The sequence below is a fragment of the Mangifera indica genome, chromosome 12 (genome assembly GCF_011075055.1).
Source record: "Mangifera indica cultivar Alphonso chromosome 12, CATAS_Mindica_2.1, whole genome shotgun sequence".
NCBI classification, from domain to species: Eukaryota; Viridiplantae; Streptophyta; class Magnoliopsida; order Sapindales; family Anacardiaceae; genus Mangifera; species Mangifera indica.
In genome coordinates this window covers 6,704,226-6,713,964 of record NC_058148.1, presented here as the reverse complement: position 1 = coordinate 6,713,964, position 9,739 = coordinate 6,704,226, and the positions used below count along the sequence as shown (strand labels likewise).

At 32.8% G+C, this 9,739-nt stretch overlaps 1 pseudogene; it reads right to left on the bottom strand.

The window, feature by feature from the left end:
• Positions 1-322: 322 nt before the first annotated feature.
• Positions 323-6,237, bottom strand: LOC123230384 (annotated as a pseudogene).
• Positions 6,238-9,739: the final 3,502 nt, after the last annotated feature.

Here is a 9,739-nt window from a genome sequence, read left to right as displayed (position 1 = left end):
GATTTTTTTTTTTTTTTGTGGAAATAAATTTGGAAAATAGATTATTTTGCTATTTTTGCAACTGCAACTGTCAATGTTAACCCTAAAATTTTCCATACCAGCCATTGAATATTCATATTGGTCAATGATCTTCCCACCAATCATTTCTAAATAAAATAATCCATGTCATTAACATTTAACTTCGATAAATATTAGTTTCATTTTGATATCAATAAAGTTATGTATATAATTTTGTATATAAATAACGATATATTATCATATAATTGGTCTAGAAGGAGAGAGATTGACTGAGAAGGAGAGATATTGGTCAGAATGGAGGTAGTCAGAGAATAGATGAAAATCCTATGAGGTAATAGTCACTTTTAAAACTTTGGATGAAGGGAATGCAATAAAGTTTAGTTTTTATAATATTTTTAATTAAATGATATTTTTATCCTTAATTCCAATAATAAATTTTAACAGAAGAATAAATATTTGAATTTTTTAAAGTTAACAAGTGAGAGTTTAAAAGTTCACTAAACTTTGGGTGGGAATAAGTCTTTCGGCCTTTTAATTAATGTACTAGAAGCCAAAATTACAGACACATTTTTTGTATAAAAAATCTTAAAATTTTATCTTTTTGTTGCATTTCATTGTCCGGATTAAAAAGTATTAAGACATATAGATATCCATCAAAGAGACTAGACCGCAATATAAAATGACCAGTCTAATGAATAATTTATTAATAATTATTTGTAATTTTGTCTAAATAAATTGGAAGAAGCTACACGTCTTCAATGACAGGATGACAAACTCTTCGAAAACGACCATTGAAAGATACCTTCTGTTGGATAGGAACGCTTCCGAAGGAAATTAATTTCAGGGAATAAAGTTTAAGTTGTGCTTGGTTCATGAGTTGATCGCCTTTTTTGTTTAGATTCAGATTCATGTTTGTATTCTCGGATATGTTTTAGTTCGGATTTGGCTTTAAATTTGTATACAATAGATTCATTTTAGATTTATTTGGACATGACTTATTTTAAGCTTGTCCTAAATTCAGCAAACCCTGGACCTATAAGTCATTTACTTTTGGTAAATCATTGACCTAAGATGTCAGCTTGAGAAGAGGACTTGGTTTTTGGCATTTGATTGACGGAGATGACTTTAAATTAAATTATTCACAAGCCAACAAAATGGGATAAGGAGCCCGATTTCGACATGCCACCAAAAAGTAAAGGCAGTTATTGTTGTCATTGTATTGCTTAAGCTCAATGTGAAAAGACTCCAAGTTTATTTTTTTAATAATTTATTCATAATTATATGATTGCATCTAGACTTGGCCAATGGGCCGATTTGACTTGTGAACCGAATCATAATCAGCTCGTATAAAACTAGAATTGGAACTGTTAGAATTAGAATCAGTTTAAACCAGACTAAAATTGGATTCTGACGATTTAGTTTTTGTTTTTTTTTTTGAACCATTGAACCACTAGTTGATGGTTCAAAACTTTATAAATTAGATTTATTAAATTTTTTTTATTTTTTAAATTTAAAAAGGGGACCAATGATCCCTTGAAAACATTTGTAGGGGACCGTTGGTCCCTTGTATGTTTCAGTTTTGGTCCCTTGCCCCATCACCAATCCAAAATATTAGTTATGGTGATCATGATATGATGCAAAGGGGCAAAAGACTAAGAAGAACATTAGACTCTACCTTGGAGTTTGATATTTATTTAACTACTAGTTTTGAGTTTGATGACAATAATATAAGTAAAGATTTTCTAGTTCTAGAATGATGGAATCGACATGTATGATTGAACATAACAGTACCAATATCAATTGTCGCAGTGGAACAAACTTTTAGTTAAGGGGGCACTATATTGGATGAGAGTTGATCAAGTTTGGCTCCTAAATCTATTGAAGCTTAAATATATGTGGATGATTGGACAAGAGCCAAATTATGTTAATAAGAAATAAAAGTGGACTTTAATGAAGAACTCATTGATTTAACTACGGATAGTTCGATGACAGAAACCAGTAGTCAAGATAGCGAAAGTGAATGAAAAGGTAAAGAGGTACTGCCGACTATCGGATATGTAAAGGTAAGAGAATTATGTAGGTTTTGATTCTTCTAAACCCTAAGAGGATACGTAAAAGCGTAATTGAAAAATTAAGTCCAAGTCTTTTTTTAATTTTTAATTATTATAATTATTAACTAAAAAAATAAATCGAGACCATGTATTGTACTAACGATTCAATATCGGTTTTGAATCAAGGCTATGAACTAGAACCGTCGATTCAATATCAGTTCTAAATCGTCCTATAACAGTTTCGATTCAGGATGCTTATTTTTTTGAACCATGAACAGATAGTTTCGAACCGAAACTGATGGTTCATGAACCGTGGCCAAGTCTAATTGCGTTCAATTGTTAATTTTTCCTTTTAATATAAATTTATAACTTTACCGTGATACACATTCAACTTCAACATGCGAAGAAATGTAGTTGAAGTTCTTAAATTTAGTTATCTTACAATGGGACATTTATTTTCATTTATGAAATGGAAAATGTTAACTCCTTTTATTTTTTAAGAGAATATGGATACTTTTGTACTAATATTATATGTATAAATTAATTATATAAAATATTCTTATTATACCGATGTGATAATTTTATATTGGTGTATAAGTTGTTCTATTATATTTAAATTATGTTTAAACCATTTATATATATATATATATATATATATATATATATATATATATATATATATATATATATATATATATGTCAAATAAATTTACTATATAGTTGGATATCAATTTTTATTTATAATAAAAATAATTATTCAAATCAAATTATTTTTTAATAAAAAATTAATTACATTGAATAAATAATAAAGAAAGGTTTATAGGCATAGACATTGTCATGTGTCAATTGCCCTCAATGGATGAAGAGGAGAAAAGACTTGTGCTGGTTGATAGGGTAGCAGGCATTAAACTTGTGAATCAATCTCGTTCGGTGTGATATTATTTAAATTTTTTAAAAAATAAAAAATTTATAATATATTTTTAAAGAATAAAAAAGATAATATATTTAAAGCCCTAAAAATATTAGAAAAAATAAAAAATATTATTATATTTTAAAAAAACCCAAAAGACATTAATTATTAATAGTTATTAATAAATTTTACGTTTCATAAGATAATATTTATTAATTATCAAATCTTTTGACTTCTCATAACACATTAATGAGTAATATTTTGAGAACGTAAAAAATATTTTAAAAATAATTAAAAATAAAAAATATACATTATATAATTCCCACAGGCTCCTAAGCCATGTTGTGGGCTTACAATTTCATAGTGTTGGCTTGGCCTGCTAAACCTGTTATTTGGCGGGCTAGACTTGGAACGATCCCTGAGCAGAATAGGTCATATCAAAGTCGGATTGACCTAGCTCAATTCGGTCCACTATCACCTCTAGTGACAACCATAGAGGCAAGGAGAGGTTAATCGATCAGTTATTTATGATTCAACAAATATAGTTTGGATTTAAATTATAAAAAAATCAATATAATGACATTTTCCTTTTAGTTTTTATTTTCGGATAAAAAGTTTTAGTCTTGCCTCACCCTGTTATTCTTTTATGGCCAAAGGACTATTTCCTACCCAAAGATTTAGCGAGAAGACAAATTCTCGTTTATTAATTTTTAAAAACTTAAATACTGACCCATTAGTTAGAATTCACTGTTAGAGTTAAAATAAAAATATTTAAAAAACTAAAAATTTATTATATTTTTCTCCTAAATTTAAAAATTTAAAAATTTTCTCTCATCCAAAGTTTGAAAAATAACAATTTCTCTTCTAGGGTTTTCTTTTCCCTTCTTTGATGACCATTTCAATTCTAACTGCATATAGAATGTTTTATTAGAAATAGAATCAAGTTTTCAACTGCCAAAATAATTGTTCTTGAAAATTTACCCCTCCAATGCGCGCTATCATTACTGGCCCCAAAATCCTCTCTACCGTAGGATATTGAGAGAGCTGAAAGACAAGAAGGCTGAAACCTGCAAGTTTACAATTCGGAAACAATAAAACTATGTGCATAAATAATATGTACAAATTATTACATGTCACTATGTACATTACTCATTTGGAAATCATGAAGCCATTAGTTGATCAGAATTAATGGAAGTTTGGAATTCATGCCTGAGATTGCAAGAACTTCTCCTACATCTTCAGTTGAGTAACTTAGACCTCCATGGCTCCGAGGGCTGACCGCCCACAGTGAAAATATCTACAGAAGAATAATTGCATCCAATTTTTTATCACCAGGGAAAGTAAAAATTAATGAACAGAAAAAAGAGAAAATAATTTACCTCAGTGTAGGCCATGTCATGCAGTGAGAAAACACAGTATACTATAATGGAAGACATTAAGGGCCAATTCTTCAGAAGGCTTTTCTTAGAAGGTTTACTGCTTCCTTCAATTTGTTTAAGATCTGCTAATTCCAGAGCATCATATTCACATGACTCATTATCTTCATGGTGCATGTGAAGTGTCTCCTGCAAATATATCCATATATTTTAGAACATGATCTCATTGATCTGCGTGCCGTGTGTTCATTGTTATTCATAGCAAGAATCTGATCAAAAGCGATCAAAGTGCAATTATCTGATGAAAAATTGCATACCGGGAGCCAGAAAGTAACAATTGTTAACCCAAAAGCAAAAATTGAGGTACAAAGTTAGGGCAGGAAGTAAGGAAATCTGCATAAATTACAATTTCCAGAATAGCATAATAAGTTGAACAATGTTTTACAATTAAATGATGGAATAGAGAGATTCATCAGGAACAAGTTTCTTACTTCCCAAACAGAGTCTTTGGAAAATAAATCTGGGTATTTCTCAGCTGGCTGAAATGCAAAATATACAAAAACATTAGGATAACACATCAACGACTGGAAATAAAATAAAAACAATAAAATTATGAATACCCATTTTGAATACACAAATCGGATACAAACTTACGCGTGATTGGATGAATTTAAATTAAAGGATAATAAAAATGGAAGTTTTTTTTAAAGGAGAAACACCTGACCCTGAAAACCACCCCAGAGCGGGGCTAATGATCAATCCAATGCCCCAAGCAGTACTAACCTGAAATACAGTGAAAGTTTTGTTCAATTTGACGCCTCTAGAAAATATATGAACTCAAAACATGGGTAGAAAGATAAATTATAATAAGCTCACCGTTGACAATCCTAAAGCTTGGCGTTCATCACGAAAAATTTCAGTGGCATATGCCTTTATTGGTCCAAGTAAACCATTCAAACTTCCAACAAGAAACCTTGTAGAAATGGCCATCCAAAACTTCACACTAAGTCCAAAGAGAGTGTTGAAAATAACCCTGTGATAAAATTTTACAATGATTTTGATAAGAAATATTATTGCTTATGCATCCGAATATTATTTATTTGAGATCTGTTAATTACTAACACTGTGATTGTTCCGATTATTATAACAGGTTTTCGGCCATAGCGGTCTGCTATAATTCCCCAGAAAACAGATGTCAAAGCTCTGCCAATCATAAATGAGGAACCTTCAAGATTTCAAGAGACCTGTTAGGATACTGTGAAGAAAATGAACAAGTAGAACACTAATATAAAGGAGGAAGAACAGAAAATTTGCTCACCCACATGGCCAGCATAGTACCCAATATCTTCCTCTGTTTTTGCAATATGAAAATCTCTAATCTGAAATCATTATTCATCAGAGAAAACAAAACTTCTGTAAAATTTATTAATTTTCTCACTTCATTTCAAAAACTCACTTGAGGTAAATCCCATAAAATACTCACCATGAAATAAAGGAAGGGAAATAGAGATGATATTGGCAGTGCTGAAGAATTTTTACACAAGAAGATAAATTAGAATTATAAGGAAAAATTATAGAGAGAAAAATGGATGGATGAATCGCATATTTAAGGCATTCATATGAAGTTTCCTCTATAAAAAACCAAAGGGGCCTCCCTCAAAACAAAGTAGAAAATTTTGACCATTTTTTATGCCACTTAGCATCAACAAAACAAGCAAAATAAATTTGGTTAACTTACCAGTACCAGGCACAATAATCCATATAGAAACAAGTTCCCGAATTGGCAGTCCTCTTTTTATCAATTTAAGCTGCTCAACCTTACACCCGAGCAATTTTCATAGTATCTCTTCTTCAAAAGTGGCTCTCTGCACTTATCCTCCATAACTATTCTACCTCAACTCAGCTCAAGAAACTGCCTTTGTGCATGAAAAAAAAAAAATAATAAATGAAAATATGTTGCAGAGTTGCACTGAGCATTAATGAAGTTGTGGACTGGAAATAAATCCAACATACTCTAGAAGAATTCTCAAACGCTTGAGAAACAGATGGTGGAGGTTGTTAACATGTTTTTATTGGAAATCATATCATATCCCTGGAAATCATATCCTAGATTATTAGAAATCACATCCCTAGAAATCATATTTACACCGATTAGCAGATTATTTTCTTCCATTCAAAGCACAATCCTTTTTTGTACAAATCTTATGTTACCAAAGATAGATTAGAGTTTACAGTATATAAGTCATTGCATGTAAAGATCGACTAGACAGGAAATAGAAAAACAATAATTCTTCATTTACATTTTTCCGAGCTTCTCTGGTTTGCTGTAATGAACCAACTCTGCTCTCTCTGATTTTGGCATGGTATCAGAGCAAGGTTCTGAATTGCTCTCTCTTTTTTTGTTCAGTTCCAATACAAGGCAGCCTCACTTACGTCCCATTAACCTGCATAAAAGAAAATCTAGATTAGATGGAGCCAATCAAAACAACACCTGTTGATCTTACATCACCAGAATCCACCGTTAAAACATCAATGGTGAACCAAGGTTCTGAACTAATCACTGTTCACAACAGATGCCAGCTTTTCACCTGATTCCCACAAATAAAACAAACAAAAATAAACCAGAGCCTGAAGATGTTCTTTATGCTTTGCTGTCAGATGGACCAGAACTCGTTCTAATAAAACAAACATTAAATGGAGCCGAGAATTATGCATAATGGGATAGAGATTTCGGAAGGGCGCTCATTGCAAAGGACAAAATTGGGTTCATTGACGTCACTGTACCCATGCCATTTTAACCCGACCTTGCCTGATTTTGGGTATGATGTAATAACCTTGTTCGAGCCTGGATTAGCAACTATTTGACTGAGGAAATCACAACAAGTCTACCACCTACAGAAGATGCCAGCGAGTTATGGGGATTCATCAAAGATATGTATGGAGCTTTAGATCTTACTAAGATCTATAGCGTTTGACAAACTCCTGCCGAGATCTGACAAGAAAATCAAAGTGTCATAAACTATTTCAATAGACTTTCCACTGCATGGAACGAGCTGGACGTTGTCGAAGAGTCAATCATTGCACCACCAGAAGTTCTCAGACAGATCCAATGTGCAAAGGAACGTGAGAGGGTAACTCGCTTCCTAATAGGGCTGAACGAAGGGTTTGTCGCTTTCAGAACTCATATACTTACCTTTGCAGAGGCGTCATCACTATGACGAGCATATCATCTTGTCGTTCAAGATAAGAGTCAAAGGAACATTGGGCATGATAAAGAGAAGGGAGCTACTGCTCTCAATGCTTATCAAAGGAAGTAGACGGTTAGAGAAGAAAAAAATGAATCAGGGCTGCCACAAGGGTTTAATTTATATGGCAGGATGAATGGACAAGATGAAGCCAAGAGATCCAACAGCTCATATTCACCCACAACACAAAATCAGATTGGAACCCAGACTTTTAATAATTTTCGTGAAGCCCCAAACAGTTTCAATAGTTACAATCAGCCCTTCAAACAAAAGGGAAAATTATATTGTGACTATTGCAAATATCGTAATCACACCAAGGATACTTGCTGGAAGCTACATGGTTGTCCTGAATCCAGCAAAACAAAGGTAGAAGGGCCCACACAATTCAGGCTGTTTCAACCAGTCTAGGATCTATAACAGGACTCGCATCTGAACAATATGATCAACTGATTCAACTTCTAAATTAGATACCAAGGGGCAATGACATCCCTACTTCTTACGCAGGTATGATTTCGTGCTTAAATACTTTTATTTCTCCAGATGTTTGGATAATAGATTCAGGGGCTAGTGACCATATAATATGTTCCCCAGAATTCTGTACCAACATAAAATATATGTTTCCTTTAAATATGTTAAATTACCTAATGGGACCACAACTCAAGCCACACAAATAAAAGATGTCCAATTAGATAAACTCAAACTAAAAAATGCCCTTTGTATACCCACATTTCGTTTCAACCTCATCTCAGTATCCAAAATATGCGTAGACAACAAATGTGTAGTAACTTTTTTGCCTACTATATGCACATTTCAGGACCATTCGACTGGCAATCTGATGGGCTTGGGTAAAGAACAACATGGGCTAGACTACTGGACACCGAACCCCAAGACATTTCCTTATTAAATAAAAATTGTACTACTCCTCCCTATTGTAATACAAATCAAATTAATAAAGTGTCATTCATTTCCCATCAGAGATTAGGGCATTCGAGTACTATCCCATATCCAAAGTGTCCCATTTGTCCCCTTGCTAAGCAAACTCGCATTACCTTTCCCACAAGTACTTCTACAACCACAAAACCATTCTAGTTGATACATTTAGACATTTGGGAACCTTATATTACACCTAATTATGATGGATCCAAATATTTTTTTACCATAGTAGATGACTTCTCATGTGCCACATGACTGTACCTTATGAACTCAAAAGCCCAAACACACTCTTTTTTCTTGAAATTTGTATCCATGGTCCAAACTCAATTCCAGACCAAAATCCAGTGAATTCGAACAGACAATGCAAAAGATTTCTTTAACCATACCACCAGTACCTACCTTCACTCTCAAGGAATTCTACATGAAAGTTCTTGCCTTTACACACCACAATAGAATATAACTATGGAACGAAAACATAGACATCTATTAAAAGTAGTCTGTGCCCTCAAACACTAATCCAAAATTCCACCTAAATTCTAAGGAGATTGTGTGGTCACGACCTTCTATCTGATCAACAGAATGCCAACCAAGCTTCTGAGTGGTAAAACACCTTATGAACTTCTCTTTGGCAAGAAACCAGACATTAGGAACTTAAGAGTATTTGGGTGTCTTTGCTACTCCACCAAACTTTAGTAAACAGACAAATTTGACACTCAAGCAACTCACTGTGTATTCATAGGATATCTTCCACTACAAAAGAGATATCGTCTATATGATATGACTATAGATAAATTCTTCATAAGTAGAGACATCACATTTCATGAAGATGTTTTTCCTTTTGCTGATGAGATTAAGGACATGACATCCATCAGCTTACCACCAATGACATACACTGAATTCCTTAAACAAGAGTATGATGTAATCCCATCATCTCGTAACATTGGCGGTATATCAACAAGATCTGACTCTACACAAGGTGTTGAGTTACCTTCACCTATTCTAGATCCAATTTCATCATCTATGGATATTCCAGTTACTTCTGATGATCCTGCACATGTTTCCTTGAGACGTTTATCACGAACCAAAAAACCTTCCATTTAACTATGTTTATGTTGTTTCATCTGAACTATATGTTATTTCTCAATATATTAATTATGACAGGTTATCTCTAGGACACAGAGCCTACATCAGTCACATCTCTGAACA